The sequence below is a fragment of the Falco punctatus genome (assembly GCF_963210335.1).
Source record: "Falco punctatus genome assembly, chromosome: 10".
Lineage (NCBI taxonomy): Eukaryota > Metazoa > Chordata > Aves > Falconiformes > Falconidae > Falco > Falco punctatus.
This window is the reverse complement of record NC_137590.1, coordinates 14,119,408-14,141,385: the sequence shown is the minus strand read 5'-3', so window position 1 is coordinate 14,141,385 and position 21,978 is coordinate 14,119,408. Positions and strand designations below refer to the sequence as shown.

The 21,978-nt window shown below is 43.9% G+C and overlaps 1 long non-coding RNA gene across 4 annotated transcripts in view; it reads left to right on the top strand.

Annotated features, from left to right (window-relative positions):
- Positions 1-21,978, top strand: part of LOC308070298 — a 207,411-nt gene that overhangs the window by 157,513 nt on the left and 27,920 nt on the right. For 2 of the 4 annotated variants that reach the window (XR_013930696.1, XR_013930699.1), the window contains exon 3: positions 1-21,978. This exon is cut by the window's left edge and continues 24,082 nt beyond it; it is cut by the window's right edge. This is a non-coding gene — a long non-coding RNA (uncharacterized lncRNA). The other 2 variants (XR_013930697.1, XR_013930698.1) reach the window with 2 other exon arrangements.

Sequence of the window (21,978 nt, the reverse complement as noted above, 5' to 3'; positions counted from 1 at the left end):
GATGGAGCTTTGTGGTGTAACTTTTTGAGAGAGAGAATAAGGAAAAAAGAAAGAGAGTGACCCTTTTAATGAGAGCCTCTTAAAGACAGGGCAACTTAGGAAAATTTACCTTTTTGTAAGTAGAAATTCTGATCAGTTCCCATATTGTTATAGACTAGAGGGGAAGAAAAGGGAAGAGTGGGACATCTCCAAGTGGAGGCCTCCATGGCTTCTCGCCCGCTGCCCAGGATGTGAGAGCATCTGTGTGCCCTCATGGTTTGGCCAGACCCTTCAAGCCTGTCATCTCCCACCCCTTCCCCAGAGATGCTGCAGGAAAATGTTCTGCAGGTACTGTGGCCCCACCACCTCCCAGGAGGTCACATCTGACCCCCCTGGTAGTGGGGAGAGAGTGGGGAGTCTCCACTGGAAAAGCCTGTAAAATGTGTCTTCTGGGAGAGCATAGGGCGTTTTGGGTAGACAGGGTAGGAGGAACAAGAGGTCCTGGGTCCATGGGCTGGTAACAGAGACTCTGTGTCAGGGAGTGTAATGGAGAGGTTGGAAAAGGGACGCCCTGGTACCTGGAGACCCTCTGAGCTTCTGCACCAGAGGCTGAGAACAACAGTCCTGTGAGCGCTGCAAGGAGGAACATGGAGGAGGAGGCTCTGAGACTCTGAAAGCATCCGGTTCCATGGCAGCTACCTGGCTACGTCCTCTCCTCACCTTTAAAACTCACCACCCACCCGTGAATTTTAGTGCTGAAATTTGCTGTCACGAGGCAGTCGTGCTACTGCTCTGCTATAAGACCCTTTGCGCTATATTGGCAATAGCATTTGATTGTTGCACTTTGATATAACTGAATAGGTAATCAGACCACTCTTTATTTTAGCCTGAGGATATGCCTTTGATTTGTAGAGGCTGGCCATTTCTTATCTGAGTTTGAAAATGGGATTATTTAAATGTGTATTGATGTTTTTCATGTGGTCTAACTGTGCAGTTCAACATGGTAATTCAACTCATAGCTATAGCAGATTGTTATCTAATCTGATAAGATATGAACAGCACAAAGCCGAGATGATGAAACAATCAGGATTGTTGACTCACTGGGGTCCTGCTAAATCCAGTCTGCTTTCATACTTAATTATCCTGTCAAGTTTCTCGAATCTTAGCTCCTCCAGCACTGCGATGGCGAGAACGGTGGTAGTGACACCACTTGGTGAATACATAAGTTGATCAAAATAATTTCAGCAGATACAATGGCTATTTATGCCTCAACTGCAATATGAAAAGCTACTGATTCAGATACCCTAGACTGAAAAATTGGCCTTTTTAGCATTTCTAGGATCACTGAAGGCTGTTATTAAAGGCCTCTGGAAGTTAATGTTTTGCTAACATGAGCTGTCACCTGACTGTCTCATACCAGAGGGCGAAAAAAGAGCGAGTGAAAATTCAGCCTTCCTCGTTTCCTTCCTAAGCTGGTCTTTTCTCCCTGCCTGACCTGGAAAACTTTGCTGGAAATCTACAGCCCATCCCTCCTGACACTGCTTACATCATATTATTATTCTTATTATGACTGTCATTTTTATTAAAGGATAATTAAGCTGTATTAATTAGATCTAAAAAGATAAATTTTAAAGGCTCCCCCCTTGCAAAGAGCTCGTATTTTCAGTCTGTTTTCTTGATCATCTATGGGTGTAACCATGAGAACAAGTGTTGTATCACAAGAGTTGATGGCAGAGGTAATGGTGCCTATAGCAGGTGAAAACAGGTATTTCAGGTATTTAATGAAACAAGCATTAAGGAACAAGCAGAAGCCGTAGAAATATTTTAATGGTCTGAATTGAAATCATACTCCTGTAAGTTTTACAGGGGTCTTTGCTGTTAATTTGAGGTCAGCATCTTGCTGCCAGGCAGTATTTAGTTGTAATCAGGGTAAGAAGGAGACCCACTGATGGTGGGTTTAAATGGTCAGAGAAGGAAAAAAGGCCCCATAAGTGTTCATGGAAATTCCAAGGATCAAAATATCACTGTGTCAAGCATCTTCTGCTGATTAACTCACTGGCAGATTCACCTGTGGACATATCTGGAACAATCATTAAGAGCTTTGTTACGGTGTAGAGCGGCCAGTCAAGCATCCTTGTATTTGAAATCGACGCTAAAAAATATCCAGATATTGAAGGATGCTGCTTTATCTACTAGGTGTGTTTTAAAGGGAAAACCACAGCGTTATCAGCTGTGAGACGGAGTGATTTAGATCAAAGGTGTTCATGTTCCCTTTGAGAGGCAGCACCTTGTAAAAATTCCTGGGTTTCAGAGAGCTGAGCACCTCACCGCGAAGATCGGTACTACCACACTTCTCAGCATCTAGACCATGGAATCTTCTGGCCACAAATGGTATGGGAGCTTTAATCCACTAGCCTTTCGTGTTGGTCCTCTTGAAAATTGTAGCTATTATGTTTAAATTAATTACGCTGTTTTTCTGTTGAAATTGCAGAGTGCTGCGTGAGAGAGCCTTGCCCAGCCCCGGTACACACGGGGTGATGGGAGGCCCTGCCCTGGTCTTTCAGAAAGGCTGTAATTAGCATGGAAAGGAAAGACCAACTGTTGTTTGAAAATGTTAATGCTAAAGGTCTCGTTTAAGCCGGGTTTCTCGTAGAAGCCCGTATCTCTCATATAAGCTGATGACAAAAAAATTACTTTTCTGCTCTGGCATTTTCCTTACCCCTGGTGGGGAACTGTGCCTCTCAGGGGCTCCCAGAGGTGGGTTCGAGCATGCCCTCCCACTCAGCCCCCTCCCTGACCCCTTCCGTACCATTTCCCCAGCTTTCCCAGCCCATTTCGATGCAGCCGCCGTGCCAGGAGCCTTTCCCAGCCCCTGCTGCTGACCACCTCTCTGCCGTGCCCCCCTCGGTCCCGCTTTGTCCTTCCACCGAGGCACCCCACCGGTGCAGGTTGCGGCATAAAGCCAAGCCGGTCTCCTGGGAAAAAATCTGTGGAGATCGATCAATAGCTGCTCTGTAAAAAAATAAGGTGCTGGGAAACCTCCCTGCCTGGGCACACACTGAAGCTGCGTGCCACCCCTCTGCTTGAGACTGTCACCAGTGGTGGGACCCTAGCCTCATGTTTGTCCATAAAGCTATAAACTTATAGAAATATATTTTTAAAAAAGCGGTCAGCACCACAGCCAGCCAGCCAGCAGAGCAGACAGATGCCGCGGCTGCAGAAGAAAGTGTTTCCTCCACGCTGTCTCTGGGGATTACAGCCTAAGGAACCAGTTATGTCCATGCATGTGACAAGGTTTCCAAACTGGATGAGCAAAGGTGTGTGAGGGGACGGGGTTAGAGCCATGGTTTTTTTCTGCTTGTCCATATTCTTTGTGTTTGAAAGCTAGGGGCTGTTCAGTGCAGGACCCAGGTCCTTAAATATTTTTTGGCATAGCAGAACCGTGCAAGCTGACATCCCCAGCATCCATTGCTTACACCTTCCTGCCTGGCAGATAGGTGCAGAGCATCAGACCTCGGGGTCCACATCAGTGGTCAGGCTGACCAAACCTTGCTCATTTGGGAAAGCACTAAATAATTATTTTCCTTTTTGTAAATATAAGCCCTCTCCTCGTCAGACTCGTCTTCCACTCCAAGAGCTTCTTTGTGTGGCTGCCACCTCCCAGGGCTGCTGTCACGTTCCCCCTGTGCATGTGGACCTGGTGGTGACCCTCATTCCCAACCACACCTGGGCTTGCTGATGAGGTTCAGAATGCCTTAAAATAGGTTAATTTGTGGGAAAGTGACAGAAATAAATTGCTGGCACTTTTGTGTGCTGATAAGTTTAACCTTTTTTTTTCCCCCAAGCAGCTAAATTGCCAATCATCCGGAAACACACTGGAGTTCACCCATTACATAAAGGAAGCTGTTAGTCTCATTTAAAACAATATTGACCTTTTTCCCGTCCTTTCCATTTTGACTAAATTACAGGGTACATTTTTTGAAATGTGGCTTTTGTCTGACTGTAACCAGGTGACCCTGATTTTTCCTCTTTCTTTTTTTTTCTCACTTACAGCTTTCAACCTTTCCTTTCTACTTCTAATGCAGTTCTTAGTTTAACCACTGAGATTTTCAAATCCAGAGATATTAAAACAAGAGTATGCATGATATAAATATATTTTCCAGTTACAAAAATCTACACCTGGAAACTAAAGAAAGCTTAGCTGGTGCACACTGAAATACGGAGGGTGGGGGTGGGGGTGAAGGGACGTATCAGGGGGCATTTAGAGAATGATGGAGAAGTATCTCTGTTCTTCCACATTCAGATCAGTGAGGGTGTATGAGCTTTCAGTTTCACTCAAAATTAATTTCAGATGCAACGTTACTAATAAATTATCTTCTGGGAGCAAAAATAATTCTGCTAGCAAAGAATTGGGGTTTTTTCCTTATTTTTATCTTCAGATCAGGCTGTGAGTAGGTATGGCTCCATGTAAACCCAACATAACTCATTCTGAGAGAGTTTTTGCTGCACAGGAGCATTTTTTAGTTCATCTGGGGCCTTGGGCTGAGCCTCTGATGGCCATTTCTGAGGACATTACAATCTAAGAGTGAAGCTCGTGTTGTTTTTCTTCTACCCAAGCCCTCTGACAGCAGCATGGCCTTACAAATACATTCTACTTATGTTTCCTTTGTTATTTCATGAAGAAATACGAAGGGACAAAGTCTCCCTGCTCCAGCTTCCTTCCTTCCTGGTTAGTGCCTAGTCCCCCTTGGCATCAACAGCATTTCTGTGGACCGAGCAGAAGGCTCAGCCAGGGTAAATCCCTGTATCTCCATTGCAACAAATGATGGAGGCTTAGTTCCATCAGCCGAGGATCTGAGCTGTCCTCCGGTACATCCATGAATGTGCTTATGGCATTTGTTTCTTGTATTAACTTTTCCTGGATAAAAGCTAAATATATTCCCATGTACGTTCTGCTAGCTCTTGGCTCATATAGAAATGTGTCTTCTAATGCCAAACTTAATTTAATACAAGCATTTTTTTTTAATTCAGACATATGTTGGTTCTTTATATTATTTCTTTCTAAACCACTGAAGTGTGGGTTTTTTCCCCTGTCAGTCCTATTTTGGTAGTTCCAGTGCTTTTTGCAGGAATCCTGAGATGTAGGAAGCTCTCGGAATCTTCAGGATTCCCTGGCAATGGAAGCATTCGTAATTCCATTGAATTTGGAAAATACAGGTCTCATCTGTGGGAGCATTTATCCCACAGGTCTGATGCCACAATACTGGGAGCTCCAAGGGAACATGATATCTTCCCGCTTCAACCCCATGTATTCAATATTTGACTGATCTGAATCAGTGACATTGAAAATGGCCTGAAATGTTTAATCGTCTTCTCTAGGGAAGAGACACTCAGAAGCCAGTGTGCCCTTTGGATCAAACTGCCAATAGAGAAAATAATTTCTTCACATCGTTTACTGGTACTGTGTTCAATCCGTATAAGAAAATATTTGGGTTGCATTACTGGGATTTGATTGACTCTCCTGCCAACACCAAAGTTTTACTAAGCTATGAAGGGACAAATTATTCCGACCACTGTATTTGCATTTTGTGACCAGGCTTTGGGAGGAGAGGGGAACCCTTGCACTTGATTGCAGGTGCAACCGCCTGGCTGCGCCAGCTACGTGGGCTGCAGGCAAACAAGACCCCGGGGTTAAGCAGTGTGTGTTCCTGCAGTGTCCATGCCTCCGCTTCTCCTCCTCTCCTTCCCCGGAGAGGAGCAGCCTCAGCCCTCCTCCTTCCTCTGTGGGGCACAAGCATTGCCTTTTCCCTTGGGGCTGGCAGAGCCACGAAGGTGCTGCTTTGCCAAAGGTTTCAGGATTTGTATTTAATTCTAGTAATACTGGTAGAGCAATTTCTTATCTTTTGGTTCTACTTTAAAGCATAGGATCCAAACATCCTTTTCAGAAGCACACGATGCAATGATGTGCACACCGGACTTCTACAGTGATAGGAACAAAATAATCCTACCTGCTGTATGCATTACAGATTATCTGATTTTACTCAGCAGTAGTATGTGCCTGCATGTAAAATTGCCCCGCACAATTATTCAATCTCATGACAACTATTCAGTTTGCAAAGCAAAAATAATCATGTGATTACCCTGTAATTAGCTGATAGTTACTAATCAATTACATCTGCAGAGACTGCCTTCCACTGAGGAGGTGCGCTGTGGTGATTTACGGGGAAGGCACGGTGCCTGCCCCGAGCAGCTTACAGAGGTTCAATTTTGCTTTGCTCCGTGGCCGAGCAGTTGCTGGAGGAAGAAATATGCGACTGAACTCTTCATCAGAGCTGATGGCAGGAGTAAGGCATCTCATGTACCAGCTACCGGGTTGGTGGGATCTGGATGGGACATGGATAATCTTGTGATGGGGGGATTAATGCTGAACAGGTTGGCGACACAAGTGTGTTTGAATGAGGCTGAGGGAAGGAAGCACCATCCCAAAACATTTGGATATTCCTGTTGTCACTTGTCTTCCCCACAGGCTTAGCACAACTGGGGCTGCTTCCCTCACTGGGGCGGTCTGACAGCCCTGCAGCAAAAGTCAGTGCAAAGTAATGTGCATTCTGCAGGTATTTGTTTACCTCGATATTCCCCCTGTCCTGAAGGGGTGAGCGTTACAGGCTACACGCAGGCAAAAAGCAGCTGTTAGTACGTACGCTGGCAGCGCAGGTTTGCTCTGCTGGTGTGCAGCTGGAAACAAGGCACTGGGCTTACCCATCCCTTCCCCGCTCAGTGACAGTGCCTGAGACCGGAATATTTGCATTTGGTGAGAAACGGGGATTGGCAAATACCTTTGAACAGTAAAAAAAAATCTGGTAGGGTCCCTAACTTCTGAGCACACATCCACAAAAGTCTCCCAGAACATCCTTGGCTCGAGATCGAATGTTCCTTCTGTGCACGGAGGAAGGGATGATTTTGCAATATAAGGAGCAGCGCTGGGAAAACCAAAGGGAGAAGTTAAGCTACCGGCAGGTTTGAAAGAGAGTTTGGTAAATATTTCTTCTGTGAAAGAAGGAAGTAAGACATGAGAAGAATAGAGATGTGTCCATGAGAAGTTAGGCAGGAATTTAAAGGGAAGGCTGGAAAGCTTGAGCTTGATGCTGCAAAGGGGAAGCTTATTTTTGGGAGAGATGGGGGAAAAGGGGGAAAATATGATGGAAGGGGGAGAGGGCTAAACCCTGAGGTTACAAATCAAGAAGAGACACGCTCAGGGGAGCAAGAGTGGGGAGGCTTGAGGACCTTCAGGCAGAAAAATGTGTAGTCAGATGCAAGCCCCTGTCACCTGCCCAGCCAGTCATGAAGGCTGGCAGGACTGTGCCACAGTGCTGCTGCTCTGATCCCGGGGGCTGCTTCCAGCCCAGCTCTGCCCGCACCATGGACCGGGGTCCAGCCAGGAGGAGCCTCACCACTGGGATGCGGGGCTGGATGCATGCACCTGCACAGCGTGGGGGGAATTCATCCTCCTCAGCAGCGCCTTTCACCCTCCCTTTCTATCATCCAAACCACCTATTAAGAAAGATCCCAACAACACCATTAAAATGTCTTGCGTCGATTGAAAATTCATTGTTCGCTACAAGCTAATCAAAGCGGGGTAAACACAATGGCCCCCTTTTCCCCCAGCCTGACGTTTCATTTACACAAGGGCTCAAGCCGTCGCACCGGCGCTCTGCCATGCAGCCGTCAAGCATTGATTGTGCTATTCAGCAGGATGGCTCAATAATTACAGCCCCGGATCTCCAAACCACACCAAAGAGCAGGCTTACCACCGCTAGCCTTTGTTACTAATTGTCCTTCAGGATACTTGAGATGAATTACCGTGGCTTACATTTTCCTGTTTTTCCTTTCTCTTCTATTGGGTTTAAAAAAAAAAAAAAAAAAAAAAAAAAAGAGAGAGAGAGAAATCTTTCCACTTAGCAGAGCTGGACAGATCAGACAAGTGTAGCATTGACTGTTGACAGCACTTTATAAGAAAACCCTCTGACTGCAAACTGTCTCATTGATATGTTCAGCTTGACACATCGGATTGATTTTTGATTGTTTTACAAAGCTTGCTTGTGTATGTTTTCATTATCAAGGCTGGACAGTTTTCATACTAACACTTATGAAATGTTAGAGCTATTAATATAATTTGATATCATCTATACTGCATCTAATTGTAACAAGTAATCCAACAAATTAAGCCTCTTTCACCAAAGCTCTCCAAAATGGATTGCACTTCTGATTATTCTTTTAGTTTGTTTTGTTGGGGGGTGCTTGAAGCAGTAGCAAAATTATCTTAGTTCTAACTTTTTAATCCTGCTGGTTGTGAAGACAGAATTAGGGCTGAAAGTTTTAAATGCAAGACAGGCGAATGCCATCAGTGTCGAATCCATACTTATTTCCAGCAAATTCATTAGGAACTGGATTGGATCTCATGCAAACTGTGCCGGGGTGGTTTGGGAGGTGATGGAAAGGTTTGGTGGGGTGTCAGGGAGAGGACATTGGCAAACATTCCCCATGCACATGGGCCAGTTGGGTCAGTGCTTGTCCTTCATTTATTAAATGTAGGGTCTGCAACCATCCCTGTAGTCACCCCCCCACTGATCCCATTTCCCGTGCCCAGCCTCCAGGCTCTGATCCACCCTTCCCCTTCCTCTTGTTTGTCTTTCTCCAACAACACTACTTCATCCTACGCCTCTCCGATCGCTTGGAAACCCAGGAAAGGAGGTGCCGTGTTGCTTGGTCTTTCCCACACAATCACTGTGCTCCTGCTGAGGACCCTGAGGAGAGTTTTTGCAGAGCAGTGGCTTGGAGCTGATCCGACCCCCCCCAGAAATTCAGGAGGAACTTTCCTTCCTCCTAAGACAGGTTGAAGACATGGGTTAGGGCTGAGTAACGTGAGTGCTGTGAGTAGCTGGCCTGCGTAGAGAACAAGCTCCTTCTGCCAGTCCTGTTCAGCACCTACCTCTTGGAAAAAATGCTGCCTGCACTGCCTTTGCCTTTTTTTAAATGCAGTATGTAAAAAGGAGGAAGGAAACCATCTAAGCTGAATTTTAGAAGGAGGGGGCCCACAGGCCATATGTGAAGCTGGAGCTGGGTTTGCCTCTGCATTCGCTTTCTCCGCGTGCGCAGCCAGTGCACTCACCCACCCCAGGAGCCGAGCTGCTCACAGTGACCCGGCGGCCTGTATTTCACAAGATTGTCCTTTTTTGCTCCAATCACCAGAGAAAAAAAAGCAAAAAAAATCATTTCCCATCCCTTTTACCCCTATTTTCCCGCAATAAATGAAAATGTAATATTCCTCATGTCATTTCTCTGAACCTGAGATACAATTACCCCAGTTCCCATGAGATGGGCAGGGGCTGGGAATTTCCACTCAGGAACAAACGCCCATCTTAGTTTTCCTTTTATAAAAAAGCGTGGCCCTAAATAGTGTGTAAGCATTCTCCTGCAACTGTGCACCCTCTTCATAACCCCTCCACTCAAACAAAGTGATTGTCTGATCCGAAATCGCTTCACTGAGATGATTAAATTAGTTCCTACATGCCACATATGTACAGAGGTCTTGACATTTATATTTGGGTACTAGATTCTGACATTCAAATGTATTCGAGTTTGAAAACAGTGTAATTTAAAAAATAGCATAAAATCCATTAATATAATAGAGAGAGAGGGCGATGCTTTAATTTGGGGCTGCGCAAAATGATCGTTTCCAGGGGCTGCAGCAAGGGCAGACCTGCGCGGGCGGGGAGGACCTGCTCTCCCCAGCGTCCCCCCGACGCCAGCACCCCTCGTGCTGAGGTGAAATATTAAACCCACAGAAGCCAGGGAAAATCAAGCTTAGTCTGCATGTAGCTGAGATGTCCCTAATCGCAACAGGTTTATTTTAACATGATTTCTGTTAAATTTCTTCCTGTAGCTTGAAGTACATCTGTGGCCAGGATGTCAAACCACCAAGGACACATGGGCTAAATCTCCAAAAAGGCAAAACAAACAATTAATGATGTTCTCAGTGATCCCAGCAACTGAAGAGCCGCAACGCATTTGCAGGCAGCTTATTCCAAATTCAGCCAGCACCCCTATAAAGAGAATCTGACCCGACATGAAGTTCTGTATTATGTGATGAGGGATGCTGTAGGCTGTCGGTTGCCCTTATTTAAAAACCAAAATTGTATGATTTTAAAATTATTTTTGGCCCAATTATACAAATATTTAACATATACTTTAAAGACCTCTATCAGCATCCAAATCCCATTGTTTTATCATGGCTTGGAGACCCAAGCAGACACTCTCTTTTGCCTGGAAATAGGATTTTTAACTTTAGCACAGAGCAGCATTGCCACTTTTCTATGTTATTTTGAATGAGTGAATGCAAATGACGTTATTCAATTTGCAGAAGCGGTTTCATTCATGATGTGACATTAGCATCTGGTACCTAAAGGAAACATTCTTAACCAACTAAAATAAAAAAAGTCTGATTGATAAATTCCTGAGAGCAAATTCCCTGCTATGTCAGCAGCAAAGCAGCCCAGTAGTTTCATTCTTTTGCATCAAAACATCACTTTCTATTGGGATATTCATGTTTTTCCCAGGATGTCCCTCAAATGTGGGGGGGAAAATGACCTGTAAAGATCTAGGCTGGAGCACACCAGTGTGCATGACCCAGCAGAAAGGAAGAAGAAGCCTGTGTTAAGCATGCGTGCCCACATTTTGCTGGCATGTGTCTGCCCATATTTATTATTCTCATCTGCAATATTGATGACCAAGGACCGATCTCAATGCACATGCGTCTTTCTGCCCGCATCCATTTTCCTTGACTTGCGCAGCTGAAAAACGCTTAGATTTTTTTTTGCTGTTGCTGCTTTGTTTTTCAGCAGTGAGCAAAATTCCTTGATGTTAATGCCAATTCATTTTCCCAGGTGGGAAAAAAAAAAAAAAAAAGAAAATAAGAAAATAATCACATCAAAATAGCAAAGGGAGGAATCAGGGCAGGCCATTGCAATCAATAGTGCTCAGGGCTTGGGAGCAGGTCAGTGGAGGGGAATATATTGTGAGTGCTAAGTATGAAGATTTTATTGTACAGGGGAACCCTCGTTTTAAAGGGGCAGGATAAAACCACATTCAGAATGAAGATCAGTCTTCAAAGCAGTGAAAATTACTCACATGGCTAGGAAGACTGGTACCTCTTTTTGGGGAAAACAACTCTCCATTAATTGGGGAAAAAATTGGCACGAGAATAAGTGTGAATATACATATGTATACATGGATGTGTGTACATATACATAATATACTTATTTATTATGCACGTGCAGGAGCGTCTATATGAGTGTGTTTATGTATGATAAGAATAATGAGCTATAACAAAAATGAGGGGACAATTATTCTGATCTTTTGTAACCCATCTTGGCTGTGCAAATTATCATTTTGAGCCGTATGAAAACAGAAAACTAAGCATAATAGACTATAGGGAGGCATATTTAAAAAATAAATTAAGGAATAAAATGCACAGAGACAGAATGCCATGTTTTGTTATGTCATTCCCTGCCTGCCTTTCTTCAGGAGAGAGATTCCACATTAAATTCAAAGACTTTACTTTTAAATAAACAATGAAAATCCAAAATAGGTTTCCTTGTTAAAATATATATCTCTCTATTTCCTCGCTTTTTTTTTTTTAAAGTAATGCAGTACTGTGCAATGGTATCAAAAAAAAAGAAAGAAAAAAAAAAGGCAGGGCATTCAGTATTAGGATTCCAAACGGGATAGTACATCTTTAATGATACATATGATAATTAAAGAATACAATAAACACAATTAGCATATGTTTTAAACAGTTTATTAGTGAAGCTTACCATAAAATCAGAATATATAGAGCTCCAGGGTTTGTTGGGATAACAGCTTCTAATCCTTAGAGTCATAAAATCCCTGGCTTGGAAGAAATGGGCATCTTTAAAATGATTGAATCAGCAGGCCTCGAGTGAAAACACACAAATTAGCAAACTCCAGCAGTTGGGCACTGCGCGATGCTGCAGCGCGCGGAGGTGAAGTCATCGCTGACACTGCCCCAGCAGCTCTGATGGAGCGCAGCGGGGATGTGGTGCTGCTGTGGACATCCAAGGAGATAATGACTTTAACTCCTTCCAGACCAGGCATACCTCAAAAATAAAATAATAATAAATCAATTTGCCTTTATTTTGCAAAGAGGCATTATGGGGAGAAAGGAATGTCTGGATAAGTGATGGGTGCACAGGCGAGCGCGGCTGGCCGGAGGGAAGGGGGCTTGCTGGGACCCCCCCCAGCCCACCCAGGGCGCCGCTGCCAGGCGGCACGGGGCACCTAGGGGGCCGCAGGTGGATGGCCCCCAGCCAGGTGTGTGCGGCCGATCTGGAACCCAGCGGGCTCGCTGCAGGAATTACTGGGAGTTTAAAAGTTGCATCATCCAGTTAACCGGTCCGGACGGGCTCTGCCAGCGCTGCGGCACGGCGGGCAAGCAACACTCGTGGCAGCGGCACGTCGCATTTCTGCCTCTTGCCTTTTTTCTTTTCCCGATGTCCGTATTCTCCCTTTATCTCTCCCTTTCTTCCTTTCCGACTTCAGGGCCATGTGAGCCATGGGGATTTTTTTTCTGCTGATGATTAACATATAAGCTCTTTACGTTCATCACCTTACCGTAGAGATAATTTCTTCCCTCTTTTGTTATTTGTTTGTTTGTTTAGAGGGGGCAAGGATGGGTTTAATCCTGCAGTTTGGATATTTCAGGTTTCTTAAGAGCGGCAGGGAAGGTTTCAGATGAGAGTCAGTGTGGGCTGAAAGGAACGCAGCTTGGCTGAGTTTTTTTGAAGGGAAGGGGCAAATTGTCAACTTTATAATGAATCCTCATCAGACGTGATGACTTCCCAGCTCTGCAGCAAGGGAGAAGAATAGCAGTCAAGTGGTGTTTGAACACATTCTTATAGGGAAATTGGAGTGTTTGGATCCTGAAATTAGATCTGAAGACAGCCAAATATCTCCATAAAAATGGGAGCTTCACTCAAATGAAGGCATTTCAAGTTTGTTCAGCTCCTGGTCTAATCTGAACAAATTCAATCAGCTCAGCACAGAGCAAGCGTTTTGCTTTTCCTGCTGCATGGCAGGACTGGTGGGCACGGCGCTGCTTTACATGAAAGAGGCTGCCTGCTAATTTGGGTGGCTGGGAACGAATTCTTCTGAGTCATCTTCAACACGCAAGGAATACTGAGAACACACAGCATGTGTGCATGCACAGGGACAGTACGTTGCTCCACATTTATCCCATAGCTTGGAATGTGGCTGATATTATCTTCCTTAACTTCTGCCTGAGACCTCGAGTCCAGGAGATGGATACGCTACGTAGTAGCAATACAAATGCACAGCATCAGCCACATTTTGCCCCATAGACATTAGTCGATTTTCGCCCTGTATTAGTCTAAATACAAAAGAAATGAGCTGGAGGAGAAATGAAGGTCCAAAAAGATGAAGTGACTTGCCCAAGGTCAAACAGCAGGACAGTGGCAAAGGCAGGAATATAAACATGAATTATATTGTCACTCTGCTAGAGGAAAAGGTTGAAATGCAGCTCTTTTTTTTTTTTTTTTTTTTTTTTCTTGTAGTTTAGACCCAGATTGGTGTACTTGACCTCTATTGAGCTGGCCAAGGTCCAGGGAAAAAAATAGGAAAAATAGAATTCTCTGTCTATTCTGGAGAAAGACAGGAAGGTAAGCTGACGTGTGTCATGGGTTAACTCAACAGCATCGCCTGGTTTAAGCGAGCCAAGGGGTGAGCCAGGGTCTACTCAACTGACATTTCTATTGCCTGGGTTGGCTAGAGCTGCTTTTGAGGGACAAAGAAATTTGGCCCAGCAACCTGGGAGGAGGGGAGGGAATGTAACAGCACCTATTTTTTTATTGTAAGGTTTCCCTATTGACACTCCCATGCTGATTCATAGCCGGCAGCGCTTGCCAGACACGAGAGTCAGCACACTACCGAGAGTTTTGATCGCAAGACCTGAATTTTAGCTCCATCTCCAGTTTTTAGCAGAGGAATTCAGCATCGAGTGGAGCATTCACAGCAAATTGACAGGATAGCGTGGAGAAAAAAAAAAAAAAAGCTTGGCGTCCTGCTTAGGGTGGTGATTTCAGCCTGTAAAACCCTCGCCCAGGGCTTGCCCTTACCTGGAGAAGGTTCTGCCCACCTCCATCCCTGCCTTGGCTTTACACACTCATTTTGGGGAAGCGTTTATCATCTGGGAGGTGTTACATCGTAGGCAGCCATCTGATTATTGTACATAAAGCCTACTAGCAGACAAGTGTTAAAGAATAATATATGTGCCATGCGTAACTCAGGCGGAGCTGGCCGCGCTGGAGGTCCCAGTCCCTGCTCCCTGGTGCCAGCTGCCCACCCATGTCCCCCGTGATAGGTAAAGGCACACCAGAGGAAAACTGCAATACTTAGGAGCAGAATATCCTCCAGAAACGAATGGTTGTATCAGCAAGAATGAATCTGGATCAAAACCAGACACAAAATTTAGTGTCAGCTACCCCTCCCTGCTCTTGCCATTCTAGAGAAGGCCACCACATTTTCTGAATCTCAGAATTTAGAGCAAACATTTTAAATAACAACCTGTGCACTGTCCTCTTTTTCATTCAGGTGTAAGCACAAATGCATTTTATTATTTTTTCACCAATTAAACATGTGGCACATGCATTTTCTTATTTTGAATATAAGGTCAACTCAGCATATGCAGAACATTTTCCTGTTCGCTTCCCATTAGCATCTTATATTCATTAGTGAGAAACTCAGAAATGGCGGGTACTGAATTCAGCTAAAAACTAATTCTGCACTGAATATTTGACTAAGACACCGACTTTAAACTGTGTTAGTTATTTTTATAGGTATTCCAAAAATAATACCATAGGGTTTATTACTTAACCCATATCATCACTTGACATTTGAATGCTGAGGGCTCGTACGTATGTTAAAACAGTGAGAAAATATGCACAGAAATTTTTCGATATCTTTAAAATAAAAATTTAAAAAACCAGAAATTTATTATGTGCCCCAACTGCACTGCAAATTGAAAAACTGACAGTGTTGAGCAGCCTATACACCGACATTTATCAGCTCGGTTCCTCTGCACAGACTTTTAGGATGCTCTATCATGGATTAATGTCTCTCAGCAAAGAAAGTGCTATAAAAAAATAAGGAATGCAGCTGATAAAATTAATGAAACAAATCATTGTTGAAAAGCATTTGGTGAGGTGTGAATCTGAAAGCTAGTTTCCTAATACAATATTTGTAAAATAAACAGAAATTAATATCCATTAATATTAACATAATTATCCTAACTGAGAATGTTGAACTGTTGCCTGTTTTGTTCTTTTCAACTGCAGCATCTCACTACAACTGTTTTTGTAACTGGGGAATAATCTGCCTCTGTACGCTGTAATGACGCAAGAAATAAAATGTAATAAAAGGAATAAAATCTGAATTCCCTTCTCAGCAAAGAGTAATTCCACAATCCATATATTTTTTGTTAGCTTTTCTATAAGGTGGATGCTTCTGCACGGCTTTATTTCCAAGATCCATTTTCACTGCCACCTTGAGTCGGGCTCACACGAGAAACTCATTCTGCTTAATACAAAACCCTTTCCCCAGATCTTAAAACGGTTCTGAGTGATCCCAAATTTCCTAAAGCCTCAGAGGGTGATGTGAGCAGGAACAAACACGGGCTGCCCCTGCTCCCTTCCTTCCAGCAGGGCGCGGGAGCCACTAGCTCCGGCAACAGCGGTGGCCTCCCCATGGGGAAGCCCCATCTCATGGCCTTTCCCACCAAGGAGGGTGGGGGGGTGCTGGGTGAGCATCCCAACTTTTGCATGCACATCAGAAGCAAACTTGAGACCTTCACAGCTCTTCAGCTCAGACTGGCTAAAATGTGAAAAATATGACATTTTCCATGAGAAATGGCTTATTTTTAGTTCTGCAGATACCGCAGTAGCTTGCTGGTGAAACCAGGCACTATGTGGACTGAAATAAAAATACCAATACCTCACAAAGTTAAACCATGGGCAGAAAACAGGGAATTTGCTCTTCTAATCACCCAAGCAATGTGACACACGCTCACATCCCGATAGTTTGTCAGGTTGTAATTTGCCAAATGCCAATGACGTGGTGCCAGATGTGCCGAGGGGTGAAGGGGCACGGGGTCTGGGGCAGCCCAGGAGGCAGGAGAAGCCAGATCCATCCCTTTGAGTTTCAGACATCTCGGTACTAAAATCAGAGAGCAGCCAGCTTTATCACGAGGAAGCCTCAGCAGGCAAGATGGGAGAGTTTTAGCTGTGGCTTCGAAAAGACTTCAGCTCTAATGCGCAGTTTGTTAGGTCCCGCGTTAGCATTTGCACGCCTGCCCACACGAAGGGGGTGACATATGTTTTAGATAGGATCCTTTCTTGGAGCAAAATGAAATGCAGAAGGTTTTCTTAGCAGATAATCTCATTTTAAAAACCTCTCCTCATCCCTCTCATGCAGACGTATGTGTCTGTCCACCACATTGCCACTGATGGTTGTGTAAAGTATCCGTCAGGTCCACTCCGGGGGGACTGGATTTATGGGAATAACTGAGTTTTCAACTCATTGGCTCAGCAACATCATTAATTTGGCCTTCATCAAAATATTTCATCCAACCTGAAAAAAAAAAAAATTAAAATGTTTTACCTCAACATTTCTTAACCACTTCTATTATTACTATCAAGATTTAAAATTTTGTTTTGAGGGGGAAAAAAAACTCTGAAAATTTCGTTTTGGAAGTGTGGAAGTGAAACTTTTTTTAGTCTCTTTTCCAGCCTGCCACGTTGCCATATTTACCACGGCGCTAACAGTTGTCAGAGATTATCTGGCTGAGTCACAGCTTTTATGGGCTTGACTCCGGTACTAGAGACGCGAAGCAGCTCCTCTGCAACCCAAGGTTTATGTTGGCATAAGCAAGATCAGAATCTGCCCTTCTGTTTACCATTTAGCTGAATCACCCCATCACAGACCAACTGTCATCTGTCACTCCATACTTTTAATGGTACATTGCACTGATGTTGTCTATTTTTTCCCCTTCCTAGCAGCCCTGTCACTCTGGTATGTGCTAATCTCTTCTTCCAGGCTTCTGTTGGATCTCTTAATGATAACGCCACTGCAATTTAGGGGTTTTTTGTTTGTTTGTTTGTTTTTTAAGGCAAGAGAGACTTTGGGGAGCTAGAGGCAGAAACGTTTGCCCTGTAACTCAGGATGCAAGACATTGGTCTTTTGGGAGGTGCCCCCCAGGATGTGTTTTACCCGTGCAGTCCCAGGCATCGCTTTAGCTGGGGAGCGGAGGAGGTACCCCTCCCACAGTTGGAACGGGGCTGCAGCTCTTCCACTAAGTGCGTTGCAGAGAATTAATTAAATTTAAAATTACATTCTATTCTTAATGTGAGGGCCTCGCTGCAGCTCTCTATTCCTATAGCCAGTGGACCAGAAATCTTTACCCCGTGCTCGGCTTCCTTGGGGCCCCAGTGGTGACAGCCCTTCAATGCTTATTAACCCATGCGGTGACAAAGGACTCGCCTAGCCCTGGCAAGCGCCTTTGCATATCATCCAGTGCCCAGTTCACATCCCCAGATGGGGAGTTGCTTTTCTAACATCTGCAAGATGAATCATGTATTCTTTTGGTATTGTTATTAAAAAAAACAAAAAAAAAAAAAGCAGGCAGAGCGATGCCTTGCAAAAGGCAATTCAGCTGTGGGAGGAACTGCCCACCCAGGGCAATAAAAAATATGTCAAGATATTAATATGATTTCCTACCCTCACAGGGGTATATGTGGGTGTGGGTGTGGGGGGAATTTAAGCTACAGCAATCTTCTGTGAGTTTTTCTTCCCGCTTTCAATTTGTACACAGTTAGATGGTTCATCTAATAATTTTAGCTTTTTTATTATTATTATTTTTGCAAATATCTACCACAAATTCTGAAGTTTGTTCGTGGCCTTTCCAAAATTACCCATGTGTATGTGAAACAAGCGTTAACACTGAGTCGCGAATTCAGTGTGAACTATCACTTTGCTATTGCGGGTAGCGCCTGTGCATATTAACCCGTTTGGGGGTCCACACGTTTTTCTGTTGGCCAAGTTTTTTGTCCCTGCAAAATGCAAGTGAACATATGCACCGTTCTGAGGAGTCCAAGTTCAGGATAAAAATTGTTCCACTAGTTCAATCGCTATACGTATGCGGCATATAGTATACATAACTTGTAGAGGTCCATCTGGTAAAAGAAATAATACTGTGTCATTGCATAATATGTGTCTGGGTGTGCGTGTATTTCTCTGTTCTCCTTCTTTGTCATGATTCCACGGTTTAATTTAAATACGTGTTTCACTTCTCTCCATATTTCAGGTTTATTACAGAGTATGAAAATCAGGAAGCTTTTTTGTTCACTTCATACATCTCTTCCAACAAAGCCAGACATCAGAACCCAGCACAGACTCCAGAGTGATTATTGTTACACTTGATCTATGGAGCAGATAAATTACAGCTTGATTTTTATAAGGTATATTGAGCCTGCAGGCTTCAGCAGAAACAAAAACAAAACAAAACACAAAACCTTGGTTTAACTAGTAATTTGAGGAAATATGACAAACCTGACATGGAAGTCACAGAGCAAATAAATATGCACATCCATCATTTTGTAAAATAATGCCTTTGCTAGAGAGACCTCTGCTTGCTGCTGTCTGCAGCGTAGAATTTCTTTGTGGTTTACTAGTCTCAGATCCTGCTACACGAAGAATCAAGTTAGTTACTGCTGAAAGAAACAATTGTATGTGTAAGAGAAGCAGTGCCACACAGTAAAATAGTGCAAATATCAATCTGCATGAGTCAAAACTAAGTTGGGTTTAGAACATATTGTAATATTCCTGGAATGTTTAGATGTGTTTTTTCTTCATAAGATGATTGCTAAAATACCGATCAGAGAGTCTTTTCTTTTATTGTAAAATAATCTAGTTCCTAGAAATAAAATCACCTGGTGGTTATTGCAGATATTAAACCCTACTTCATACAAAATACAACAAAAGGCAGCTCCAGAGCCATCTTCTGAGCACAATAGTTTTGTTGGTGCACTGGAAAGAAATTATGTACACAATTCTCACCTCAGGAATTGCCTTTTGGTGCCTACTTTTTTTTTTTTTTTTTTTTTTTTTTTTTTTTAGCTTGCCATCCTTTGGAAGGTTTTGTGTGATGCTGAGGAGCACCGTCGGTGCCCTTTGTGTGAGATCTGCCTCTCCAACAGCCCCATCCCTGTGGAGTCAGGGAGCTGCCAGTTATTGCAGTTCACAACACAGCAAAACCTCAAAGAGGAGGCTGCAGTGTGGGCATTGAGAGGGATGTCACCTTTGACATCGGGAGGAGGGTTTTGCTCAGAGTTTAGGGGTTAAATTTAAAAAATTATGTCAAACTGCCCCCGAATAAAGCATAAAACAGAACCAAGTGCTCCACTCCTAAAGAAGCATCTTCATCAAAGCCATGACCCCTTTCATACTCTGTTCCTGATCCAATGAGTCCTTAGGTTTTTCTCCATTTCCAGGGATGCTTTCTGAACAGGCAGGATGGAGAGGAGCCAGATCGCCACCACACACACACGCATCCACAACACCAACCAGTACAGAGAAGGAGCCACTGCCACGTGCAGGGAGGTGGGTCGGGGTCTCCCAGGCAGTGGCAGGACCTACGCCTCCAGCACCCTGGCCCTGGTCTCCCCCACGTTCAGAGAAATCCCAGAGGATGGTCCCTGGAAGAGAGTGGGAGAGCCTCTGTGTCCGGGTTCCCAATGGGGCAGAAGTACAAACCACATAATTCAGCGGCTCGGCCGTGTCAAAACTGCCGTAACTCTGAGGATATCCAGAATATTGCTGTAGGTACCAGAGAGCTCTAACATCCAGAGTTGGGGTGCCAAAAAGTAAAGGATTTCTGGTCAGGAAGTAGGGCTGCAGTCTCCTTTGAGGTGTTTGCCTCCTTTATTAGATACAATCCACACAGCCTGGCCAGAAGGACTTCAGGAAACTGTCTAAACTGGATTACGAGCCTCATGTCTTCCACTCTTCACCACAAGACCATCTATGCACACAGCAAAGGTGGTGGTCAGAAAAATGAGGCTAAGTTTGACCTCTACACCAGCTGTTTTGGTCTGATCTCATAGTTTTTGCTCCATGGGTATGATCCTACATTTTGGTTTGGTCCTGTGGTTCTTGGTCAGGCAAACCTTACTTGAGCCACCAGGAGCACGGCTTACATGAAGAGTCCATCACCTCTTTCACTGTGCCTTCCAAGTTGCATCTTGCAATTTTGAAGCAAGATGCACGTTCACTACTCTTAGCATTGCAAAGCCAAAATAACTGTTTTGTGCTTCATCCCTCACATTGCCAGCTAAATCTTCATTCTGGAGTCATTACTCCAGGTGTTTGTCAAGGAAGATGTACAAAGCAGACAGAACATGTTTAGCATTTCATATACCAGGTTGAGCTGTGGGAGTGACAGGTTGAAAAATCTTGTTTAGACTCATAGACTGAAACCGTTTAATATAGAAGTCACTGGTGGACTATAAATATGGAAAACCAATGTGCCATATTTTTATAGAATCCCCATTCTGCATGTCTTTTAAACATATTAGTGCTTCAGAGAAGCTGTGGAAGCTAAACTCACCAATTTTTGCTTTGAACATCTACAATTCTTCAATGGGTGAACCTTCAGGAGCCCAAATGCCTGCACAATATACAGCTCATTTGAATGTGCGCTTACATTAACTGACCCCACAAAAGCCAACTCTGTTCATTTAGCCTAGGAATTACCCAATTTGCTCACATAATCTCAGCAATTACGTGTTCATCTTGTTTAAATATCAGACCTATGGTGTCATTTACGTAGTATCTGATCTTTTTACTTAACCTCAAAGATATTAATCTTTATTAAAGAGCGTGAGAGGCAAAAAGGGGGAAGAGATGCTGGTGACAGATATTCTGACAGCTAGGAAAAGTCATTTATAAAGTGAACATCAGTAAACATTAGGGGTGACATATTGATATCAGCTGCAAGTAAACGGATGGCCAAGCTAGGATGAGGTATTACACCTTAAATTGTGGCAACCATTTTTTTTCCCAAGGTTGATCTTTTATATTTTTTAAAGAGAAATTTACTATTATGCCTCCTGCTTCCCCTATGGTAAAATGCCAGAAATTTGACTGAGATTTACTTAAAGTGACAGCCATGCCCCATTTTGTCCATGAAAGATGATTACTAAATGTCACGTCTATCTACTCTCGTGTGGATCACTTATTTGACATGTTCGTGCCTAAGCTTCATAGCAGTTTGCAACATGTTTTCTGGTGCTCTAAGGCAATTTGAAATCTTTGTGGTGAAAATGTGAGCTGGCCAACGGCAGTTCATTAAAATAAATAAACAATAAAGCTGGGATTTGTTCCTCTCCATCCCAAGGGTGTCAGGCCAGAAGGCGGCATCAAAAGCTCTTACAAAACCGGACCAAGAGCGTATGCTTCTGGTCAGGCTGCGAGAAGGCCATTGCTGGTGAGATGCTCTTGCCATCTCAGCTGAAGGAGAAGCACACCAAAAAGAAAACACCAGTGTTTAAACATGGAAAATAACCTTGTACAATTTGCTTTTTTTAATATTTTTTTTTTTCAGAAATCTGTGAAATGGTACAAAAATCTGCAATGGAGAAGAGCGTGGGTTCTCCCACTATCCTGCAGAACTGGCTTCTTTTGCCCCCACTTCGCTCAGCTCCCGGAGGGGGAGATGCAGAAGCCAGCCAGGCGCAGCGGAACTGGCAGCATCACGAGCATGAGCTCCTGTGGTGGGGCCTCCACTTAAACCTGCTCTGCTGAGCCTCAGAAGTGACCTAAGGAAAGCCAGGTAGAAGCTTTTTCGCGCAAAAC